This window comes from Ips typographus, linkage group LG6 (genome assembly GCF_016097725.1).
Source record: "Ips typographus isolate SLU linkage group LG6, UJ_Ityp_2.0, whole genome shotgun sequence".
NCBI lineage: Eukaryota > Metazoa > Arthropoda > Insecta > Coleoptera > Curculionidae > Ips > Ips typographus.
The window spans coordinates 8,844,650-8,855,959 of NC_138427.1; the positions used below are offsets into that span (position 1 = coordinate 8,844,650).

Sequence of the window (11,310 nt, forward strand, 5' to 3'; positions counted from 1 at the left end):
TTTTAAAATATTCAGTAAGGCTTTTCCAGAAAATCGATTTTTTGGAAACTTCAAAGTTATCTTAGAATACTTTGCATAAAAAAACTGTCATTTGCACTATATTTTTGGATTTTCATTGTTTTAACAAATCTTTTGGGTTTTTTTGAAGAAAATAATCGATTCTATGCAATTTTCAGAGTAATCAAAGACCAACTTGCATCATTTAAATTGGCATTTTGGCAATATGAGTTTTTTGATAGAAATCCAGTAATTGGAATTTTTAGAGTTACTTGGATTAATTTGTGTCAAGAATGCTATAATTTTCACGATTTTTTTTCGATTATCAGGAGTCTCTTAGGAAACGCATTTTCTTAGTGTAAATCGATTGATTTTTCCTAAAGTAGTGGCAATATTTTTTTGCCCTTAAGTCACTGAAAAAATGGGAAAAAATGTTCTAACAGTTTGAAGTGTTTTGTATCGAAAATTACTTGTGGTAACCATTTTTAAAGAAAATTATATTATATTACGATGAAAAATAATCTGATTTTACATTTTTTTTCGAAAAATGTTTAGTTTAAAAGTAAATTAAACATGAAACAATGTTGAAAGTGTTAATTCTTTAATAAGCAGTGTTAATGATTAGTTAATTTTAAGTTTGTTAAAAATTATAAAAAATTAACTTTTCTTATGGTGTGAATGTTTCCAATTCATTAAATTGTTTTGTGTTAAGTTCCATGTTTTTTGGTCATAAAATGCCATTTTTTTTCAAAAACGGCCGGTTTCTTGAGAAATTACCAAATAAAAAAGTACTATTTGATGTAGGAAATTTCAAAGCTTTCAAAGCACTCATTATTTCAGTGACGTAGAAGTTGTTTCTGATCATAAAATGCCATTTGCTTCTAAAATGGTCGGTTACTCAAAAAAACACCAAAAGTAATTTTTGACAAAAACTCTCGTAGAAGTAAAGGGGAAAAAAATGAAGTCAAAATTGTTGCTCTCATTGCTACACACGGTTCTGGAGATATTTACAAAAAACAATATTATTTTTTCCAACTTTGGTACTCCCTATATTTCAAGAAAGAGGCATTGAAGAGGTAATTTTTATAAGAACTTTTCCTGACATTTTTTAATGTATTATCTCCCTTTACAGTTTGTGACACCACTTCAGACACATCCTGTATACCAACTTGTTCACGAGTTGCACAACCACGTGAGTTATTGGCCTTGAATGGCAGGCAATCAATCAATCTTCTTGCTTTTCTTGGCAGATTAAATGAAAATGTTAACTTATCAATTAGGTTTTGGTTAATTAGTGAACTGTATTTTAAAACGTATTTAAAGACAAGCTGAATCTTTCCAACTGTAAGATTGTGCTAATGGTTACTTGTAAAACAAAATAATGATTAAATATCCAGGGTTTAACAATCTTTGAGATATTTGGCCAGATTTGTAGATTTCAGTTTTTAGTGGAAGTTATTTTGCCAAATATTGGATATGCCAACTAATTAATGGCTAACTATGTAACAATCAAAATACCATCAATACGTTAAGTAAAGTACTTCTAATTTCGTGCAAACTATTTAGAAGATGCAATAAAGTTTATTCGCTTAAAGAAATTACTCTGTACTCTGTGGCTTTCTGGAAGATCAAATGTCGGTCTTCCCAAGATTAAAAGTGGCGCTAAATATTTCATGAAATCGGTCCCGGAGACAACCAGTCCTGATCAATCTACAAATTGAATGACCCACTACCAGATATAGTACATTTCTTTAGCGTGACCGGACTTTTATTTAATTTACTCGGAGCTGTGATGAATGACTTTGCCGGATCCGTCCGGGGCTTCGATGGTCAACGCGACACGCACACAGAGCTGGACTGGCACACTCCCAGATTTTTAGGTAATTGAAAATCCACCCAACAGAATACAGGGTGTTACACTAAAACATACTTCTGAAAGACTTTATTGTATGTTACGTAAGAATGAGACTTGGAAAAAACGACGACTAAATTCACTGTCCGGTCGAAGGATTCCATTTGATAAACCCCGCAGCCATTGGACGGGAAAAATTCCCCGCAAATGAGGCGAAAAATAAGCTATTTCGAGAATAGTTGGAAATGAGAGAGAACAACAACGGACGCGTAGGCAGGAACGAGACGGCGAAAGGCCAATTCTAACGTCTACCCAAATGCAATCTAATCCGGATATTTCAGTAGTAATCTGGAAATCTCAGAAGGCAATTGAATCGAAGCACCTACAGAAGTTAATAGAAAAGTGCAATATAGGGTTCTGCGGCCAACTCGGGCGCTTATATGAGAGCAACTTAAGGAAATTGAATTACCTAGTGATTGTTATGGAGCCGGTACAGTCGTACGAGGTGTCGTTATGTAAATTTTCTAATTTTTGTTGGTTTAAGAAAGAATTCTTTTAAGCTTCAATTCTAGTTTTGCTCACTTTCGGAAATATCCAGCTCTAATAGAATATTGTCACGAATAGAGATTCGTTAAAAATATAAAAACATTAAAATAAAGCAGATATTCGAAGATAGCGAAATAATAAAATGCACAATCAGAATGCACGTAGTGCATCGTATCAAGCAGACGTTAGAAGACTCCGTCTCGTGCCACAGTATGTAGTCGTCCCAAATTCTGCAACCATCACCGGGTTCGTAAATCATTAAAATAATAAACCATTTTTTCTAAATTATAACAATCGCGAGTGTCAAACCCTCCAGAAAACTACCCTCGTCGTTTAACAAATGTAAGTATAATTTGTTAAATTATTGTAATGTTTTGTGCATGTAAAAAATACTGTTTAAAGTGTTACTTTGGGAATTATTTAAGGTTTTGTGGCTTACGATCCTCTGTTGATGTTAAGTTTCGAGAGTTGGATAATCAACATCTTGAAATCAAACTTCACAGTAAAGCTAACGTTTCGCAAAGTTAATTTTTGCTTCATCAGGGCAAGCTGTTGTTTTTGATTTCGTGTGCACTTTTTTTGTTGTACTAAGACACATTTGGAGACGTACAGTAAGTATATAGTTTAGCAAAAATACAAACATTAACGTTTGGGAACCATATTTGATGATTTTATTTTGATTTACTCAACTGATAAACCAATCATTTTGTCAATTAGTTTTAACCTCTGAAACAAGATCTAAGTAAAGGCGTTTGTTAAAGTCTCATTTAACTTGCTGAGCCAAGAGGACTTTACAATTTAAACGTGACAATATAACGCAACTTTGATTCTCAGACAAAAAGTTTCATTTCTGACTGATCAAATGAATTGATTTGCCTAACAACAGCAAAGAAGATCGGCTTGCTATCGTCGTAAACATGCTCGTTACTTATAATGTATCACATGTGGGTAATTTTGTTAATTGCTTTCAGCGATTTACGTCAACAGCACACTTATATTGAGAGTGAATAAAACCGAGCAAGACGTTCCAAACTGCCGATTCGAAGATGGTAAGGAAAACTTTATTTTCCACTCGCCTATTTATTTATCTCTTGTACTTTCTGTGGACCTCTCTTCCGCTTGTTAACGCTAATGAAGCTACCGTGGCATGCGGTTTACTTCGACTCTGCTAACGAGCGAACAGCATTGGTCACCGTTAGACTAATGAGCTCGGGCTGCCGTGGAAAACTTGTTATAGCGAGTGTCTTGGGCAAATGACGAATCTCTTTTATGTCTAATGAACTTAATGATGCTGCTCTTATCCAAAGTTGAGGGTCCTGGTTTATTAAAAGGAGAAGGAAGCAGGATGCCATCCACTAATTAACGTTTTCGGATGGGAGATCGCGTATATTGTCGCAGCTGGCTTTGTTTCGGCCTGTGCTCGTTACTTATTAGAGTATGACACGCTTTTTCCTGACAAAGGGCCCAATTTCGAACGGGGGACCGTTTATAAAAATCCAATCAATTCAAAAATGGGAAAAAAAGTCTTTTCCGATAGATTAACTTTCAGCACATGTTTCCATCGTCATCTCGCAATTCCATTTGCGCGTTTCAACGGACTTTTTTGATTACTGATCGGAGATATAAGCCGGCTCGACGACCTATAGTATTCTCAAATTGAAATGCCCAAATTGAATAAGTGAGATGGAATTCACTTTAGCGAATAGGAGGAATATTGCTTGGACATAACATGAAATATTGAAAAATTCCAGAGGCTATTCCTGGCGCAATTTCATGGATATTAGACGGCGAAGGGTGGATTAACTGTCTTAAATAAATTAAATTTATCGATCTACCGACCGAACAAGAAATATGTGAATGTGTACGGAAACCGAGGAGTTTTACAAGGTAGGACCGAGACTAAATAAAAAAAACTTTGTTCTGGCAACAATCCCATCCGATAAAACTTGGCGTAACCTCGACGATAACATAGTCAAGAAAACACTCCTATCTCCTAAAACAATCTGGCCTAACGTAATAACTTCCTAACAAACAATTAACAAGTTATACTGGAAACTTCTTGTACTAGCAATTAGGAGTATCTTTTCTATTAAAATTTCAATTAACTTTGCACCGTTATGTCTTAGGTTACGGACAGAATGTTAATTATTTCTAACTAAAATAAATGAAAATTTGTTGGTAATTTAAAACCCACCCCTAATAGAAAGCTAGTGCTGTGGATCGATAAATTTAATTTACTTAAGACAGTTAATCCGCCCTCAGCCGCCTAATGCCTATTAAAAGGCGTTTTGGGAGTAGCCCTTTGAATTAGTCCTGAGTGTGGCTGTTTCCTCCACTAAATACTTAGTCCCTTATGCGCTACTTAATCGTCTTTTAGTTGAATTTGTATGTTTCTTGTAAGGAAAGTTGTACCGCGGTCTAAACATCGGTTTGTGTGAATTTTACAGAAAAAATAACTATTTATGTAGCAAATATTGTTTTGTTCAAACAAGTTGCGCAAAGAACCTGAGTTACATAAAATGGAAGTTGTCAAACTTGTTTTTTGAATATACTCATAGTTACCATGGAAGTATCATTGGAAATTAATTGTAATGGAATGGGAGGTGTATACAGGGTTGAAAAAATCCAAAAGAGAGTTCTCATAATCATAAATCATGTACAGGGTAATTCAAATTCAAGCCAAGAGATTTTTCAAGAAATTTGAAAAAATATCCCAAAACCGAAAACATATTTTCATTGCCACTTTTTCAGCTATACGATTCATCATCAACTTTCTTTTTTCTTATGGGCGAGTTGGCTTTGAATCGAAAGTTTTGTGACCATTACTTGACAGTATCTATCAAACGTAATTATTCGGTTTGGACTATTTAAATCAAAATCAAATCCTCTTTTTAAAGTGAATTGGATCATCGCAACAGCTCGAGAATTTTGGATTGGAACATATTAGTAAATAGATCAGTTTTGTCTGCCAGTTTTACATAGTTTCATTAATTTTCAAATAATATTTCAAACAAAAAATGAAAAGAATTCCAAAACTGTGGAGTATGAATACTTTATAGGTACCTACAGGTTAAATATGACTAACTTGTTCTTTGTATCCTTTTCTAAACTAATTTAGAGGGAAGAAAATCCTTGGATGGGATTGAATAACAAACTCGATACGGTACGATATAGACAGGATTGAGTCAAGATCATTTCAATCCGATTAAAGAATCGGATCAAGTTTTACACGATGTGTACGTGGTCAATGCAGTAAAAATACTGTTACTTAATACAACAAGTTGTATTTTTGTTGTGGTTCTTGAAGTGGTCATAAAAACCAATACTTAATCAACACAACAACTTAATCCTCGGCTTTCCATTAATTAAATTATTCATTTTGCACGTCTCCATAAACGCGAAACAAATAAACTACAAATAATCCCCAAATATAATACAGGGACGCGGTTCGTTCGGTTCAATAACGCCTCGAATTTAGCAATATTTAAAACTCAATAAAGTTGTTTTTACTTCATAAATTTCGCCCCGTTTTGGAAAAATGGAATGGAATATTAAACTGTCAATATAAGCTCGGGGTATTGTTTTTAATTAAATTAATACAAACGAATTGATTTGTTTGTACAATGGCGCCGTATATAGATCCGGTCGTTCGACGACTAAATTAAAAAATTAATTATTTTCTCCACTTTTTGCGCCCGCGGAGGTTCAAATTTTGTTTAATATCGTGTATGTCGCGTAATAGGCAGTTAATTTAGCTCGAGCGCTTATTATACCGGAAAATTAAAAAGTTGAGAGTATGTATGTGAATTCTACGTGATAGAGTTAACGTTAATTATTAGCACTTTTCTCTACGGTTTAATTTCATTTTTAGTCCCTCATTCAGCGCTACTCATGTTAATATACTGGATTTATTGTTTGAATGAACATACAAAATAAAGTTAAAACTTTAGTACATTACTTTCTAAAGAAGAGAGAAACCATTAGAAATTAATGAGCTGAACAAAGATGGTGACATGTGTCAGTCTGTCAAAATGAATGTGACGTAATTGGACAGTTCATCTAATCCTTAAAAAACTCAATTCCCACAATACAAACTGTCTCCACTATTTCCGCCATATTGGAATTTTTGACAAGCACCTTCTAGACAGTTATCATGTGACCAACTGCCGCATGATGTCACATTCATTTTGACAGAGTAAGTCACGTACGAAGTTTGTGACAACTCAATTATTTCTAATGATTATCTCTTCTTACTACAGCTTTTCCATGTACGATTTTAAAATGTACATACCTGTATATGTAATATACCTGAATACATTAAAATTTCAAAATTATAAGCTTTAGACAAAGATGCAGATTAACTTTGTAAGTGACATTTGACACTAGTTCACAAGATTTTAATTGAAGTTCCTGTTGTAGTGGTCACCTGACCAACTGTGCACGTCACATCCGTTTTAGCATATAGTGACACATATGTCACTTACATGTTACAAGTTGCTTTATGTTTGTCTAGAGCATTAATTTGCAATAGTTCTCTGTTTTGGTATTTACTATGACACTTAGACAAAGAACTATTTCTTAACATAATTAAGTATAACATAAGAAAAAATGGTAAATAATTATGGTGCAACGATTTACTTTAAGTTAAAAAAACATTCCACAATTATTATAGTTCAAATTTGCTTACGGTCTGCAAAGTGTGTGGTCGCACACCTTCTGAATTTCAATGTGTTTGGCTTACAAAAGCTGAAATTTTGCACCAAATTTTATAGAGATGGAGAAAAACTTTATGCAAAGCTTTATTTTACTATTTTCTTTTACTAAATATATTCAGCGCACCGTGGAAAACTATTTTAAGAACAGTTGTATGTGTGGAAACCACAGAAAGATGATCGTGCACTAAAGAATAGTGAAATTACTCTATGTGCTTTTGTTGGTGTTTTGTCATGTTTAATGCTGTCACTTGTTGAATTTCCTGGATTTTGAGTAATATCACCTAAGAGTATTAAAAAACTAATGTTCTAGTTTAAAAATAATTTATATCGTTGCAAGCATCAATGTTTATTTTAAAAGTTTATCGTTCTCAATGTGGGTTATCTACACATCTAGAATATTATTAGAACTGTAAAAAGCACTTTTTTCTCCAAACAAGAATAAAATTATATTTGACCGCAAAATAAAAATGAGGGGGCGTTACTAAATATTTTTCTTGTCGCAACTCACGACATGTACGTAAACACACGCAATCAACGTGGTATTTCTTTACTAGCTTATGTTTACGGTAAAAAATTGAAGAAACAAATTCAAGCAACACGGCGTTATCACGTGGTGCATAAAATCGTAAAACTTACCGATAAGTTGGACGTCCGAAGTGGAAAATCAGCGGTCACAATAAGCAAACACAATCCGCGTGAGCACGCTACTTGGAGGGTTTGAGGGCAAACTCCACGTGGTGCACCAAGTCGGAGCGTTGCGGACGAACTGACACGCGAATGCCCCTTTCGCCAAAAATGACACTAAAACACCGTGGCGGCGGGCGCATGGTTGGCGTCGCGACGCACAGTGGACCCAATTTCAACATCTGAAGTTATTAATGCGAAAAAATAAAATAACAAAATTGTTTTCATAACTTGGTTTTGTATGATTGTCATTTATTTTATTTAATTTTAAAACTCCTGCGTTGCTATGTGTTCTCCATATTGTACTATGGCATGGAAACCTGGACATTGACCGAAGCTACACGAAAGAAGCTCAAAGCCTTCGAGATGTGGCTATACAGAAGGATCCTTAGAATATCATGGGTAGATAGACTGACCAACGAAACTATACTGTAAAGAATGGGGAAGGAAAAAGAGGTGATGAAAACGATTAAGAAAAGGAAACTGGAATATCTCGGAGAAATGACAACAAATCCATCCTCCAAGGAAAAGTGTTTGGAAAGATAGGGCCCGGAAGAAGAAGGATATCATGGCTCTGCTGCTTAAAGCAGCAGCCAACAAGGTCATCATAGCCAAGATGGTCACCAATATTCGAAACGAATAGGCACTAGAAGAAGAAGAAAAATTTTAAAAGTGAAATAGAGTAGACACACTTTCACTTCAAAACAGTATTCTGTAGGAACATTAGGAAGTACAGAAAAAAGTTTTTTCAAGCATAACTGCATAACTTAGCCTTTTATGATTGTTGTTTCTTTTTATTTTGGTACTATGGTTTAAGTATACTGTTTGTTGTTTTTATTTTAATTACTTACTTTGACAAAAACGTTCAATTATTCCGAATTTATTAAAATTTATAAATAAGAAAATGCGGACTGCCTAAATGAAATTCGTAAACTCGCATCCTTCATCAATGTACAGTATGTATGTAAATGATTTGTAATTCTTAAGTTTCACAATGAAAAATCACAAACAATCACTGATACAGTCAAAATACAAAACTAGCTTTTGACTGATCCTTTCTGAGTTGCATGCCATCGTAACAACGCCACGCTCGCCGTCTCTCGATCTCTCGCCTGAAGGCCTAGGTAGCTCATGCAAAATCTTATTATCGTCTATTTAATATTATCAAAAGCGGATGCCAGTTTGCGGTGTTTATTTTAAATTTGAGCCGTTTCCGGCTTCACTTTTCCTTTCGTTCACGGCCTCATGCTTAGCGGCTAAATTTATGACTTGATTTCTAGGTTCGCGACTACACTAGACTGCAATAAGTTAATTGAAATCAAACTGGCACGGTTCTTTTTTCCGTAGTAATTTAACGGTTTAGTGTGTGTCGGATAAAAGCAATTTACAAAATTATTTAGTAATTTATATAGCGCTACTATACTGCAGCTTTTTAAGTAATTACGTCTATAAAACCACAATGCACGGATCCTGGATCAGCTTTACGGACTCCATCTGGCGATTCTGGTTTACGTTTCATTATTTTAATGTTCGTTTTTTGTTCGCGATATTTACCGTTATCATTACAAAACGATGTAATTGGTGGTTTATTGCTTCGCTTCGAGCGCTTTTAGGAATCCACTTTGGCGCAGAAATTACTTCGCCGGCTCGAAACAGCACTTTCGCGTTCTTAATGTTAAGATTTCTCGCTTTCGAGCTCGCTAAGTACAAGAAAAGAAACTTTGTGAGGAACAATCAATCTTCCGTAAAAGCAAACACTAAATTCGCATTAGGTTGGCGGTATTAAAAGCGGTTATATTAATATGAAATAATAGCCGAAGCCGGTAATTCGCTTAAGGAAGGCGCGGAACGACTCCGCGACCGAAATAAAGAAGCCAGTTAGTCAGCTACACAGTTTTTCACTTTTAATTAATTTTATTTCAATTTATTTAGTGGTCTAGCCACTTTTGTCGGCTTCCTTCTAATTTGTTGTCATTCCGACGCTAATTTATGCTCATTAATTAAATTCCTTGCAGTGTAAAAGTTGTTTAAAATTTAACCATAAAATTCCAGTTACTTGCAAAAAAAATCTCACCTCTTGGTTATATTTTTCTGCTTGCAGTAGCTCAGATTGTTTGGACTGTACCATATTAGATCACTAGACAAGTTGTTATTTCATTTCACTTATGTAACTTCACTCTCCTGAAACTTCCAACATTCCAATGAAGAAGGTCGAATTGAAAATGGGTCATTTTGAAAATCAAAACAAAATACTAAAACATTGACAAATAATGAGTTATGATTATCATTTCAGAAATTCCTTTCAACTTACGTTTATCAGTTCTTGGCTTGGAGATTACAAGAAGTCACCCTATTATGAGACAATATGAGGACCAGTTAATTTCTGTGCAATTTGAATTGGTTTAGTTGAACTCTGCACCTAAAATTTACAGAATTGTTAATTTGAAATGCTGAATCAATACAATTAGTAGTCTCAAAATTTATTTCAACTAAGATATCCTCGTAAGAAACTAATTGAAAACTTGAATCAATTCCATAAGAGAATAAAATACTAAAAGCAAATTGTGGTTTAACGCAAAATTCGCGTACGTTCCACGTCAAAACTCACCATATCCACTCACGCTCCATATCGTTATGCGGGGCGTAAATACGGCAAAACGATGAATATTTTACGGAGTTACTTTAATATTGCCAAGGCAATTTGGAGATAGGTTTTAAAGTTTAAACTGGCCAAAGTAACTCGCGGCAAGTGGAAAAGCAACACGGCATGTGTCACGTCGAGCCGGTCCAGAAGCACTTAGGTAAATTCAAAAAAGGTCCAACAACGACTCGGCGCCCTGTTGCCACTACTTAAAGTTATAATAAATCACTTATGACTAGCACTTTTCTTCTGCAACCTCTCCATATCTGAGCTTATTGAATTAAGTGAAGCCTCTCTTTGAAAACTGACCAGTTGCCAACTTTAAAAGCTTGTTTTAAACTAGTCAAAACGTTGAATATTTGTGTGGGATTTACAGACAGATATTGCTCAACGTTGTGGCAACAAGTTTTGACTACATCCCTTCTTTGGCTTGGGGTTTTTGGGAAAAGGAAAAAACTTGGAAGTCGAGATGGCAACTTCTGGCCTCACAGACACATCCTTTCATCTTTCGATTGTCCCTCGAGGAAGCGACGGGCCCGGGAATCATTCCGAGCGGATCCAAACGCTAAGAAAATACAATATTAATCAGCCCTGAGCGGGACCAGAACAGTGCATTAAGGTAATGGACAGTGTTTTTCACTTGCGCCCTCCCTCTTGATATAGACTGGGCGAACGACTTTAAAGGCAACGGAGTAAACAATCGATTTACTTTAGGTCGAGCTAATGCACTAACTTTGGGATCGGATTCTAGAACAGGCCAAATGGAAGTATTTTTCATCATATCGACGACAAAAAAAAACAATCATTATAGTTAAAAGCTATACACAGAAAAATATAGAACGAGTGGATAGTTAGAATAATAATTTCTCCTTTTA

General features: G+C 34.9%; 1 protein-coding gene across 5 annotated transcripts in view; it reads right to left on the minus strand.

Annotated features, from left to right (window-relative positions):
* LOC145730691 (LIM domain only protein 3-like) overlaps nt 1–11,310 on the minus strand; it is a 44,707-nt gene that overhangs the window by 32,810 nt on the left and 587 nt on the right. For 4 of the 5 annotated variants that reach the window (XM_081982035.1, XM_081982037.1, XM_081982033.1 and 1 more), the window contains exons 3-6: nt 10,403–11,000; nt 10,106–10,213; nt 9,869–10,046; nt 7,747–7,976 (exon numbers count right to left, since the gene is read on the minus strand). The gene's annotated coding sequence lies outside the window, so the exon portion shown is untranslated. The remainder of the gene's footprint in view (nt 1–7,746; nt 7,977–9,868; nt 10,047–10,105; nt 10,214–10,402; nt 11,001–11,310) is intronic. The other variant, XM_081982034.1, reaches the window with a different exon arrangement.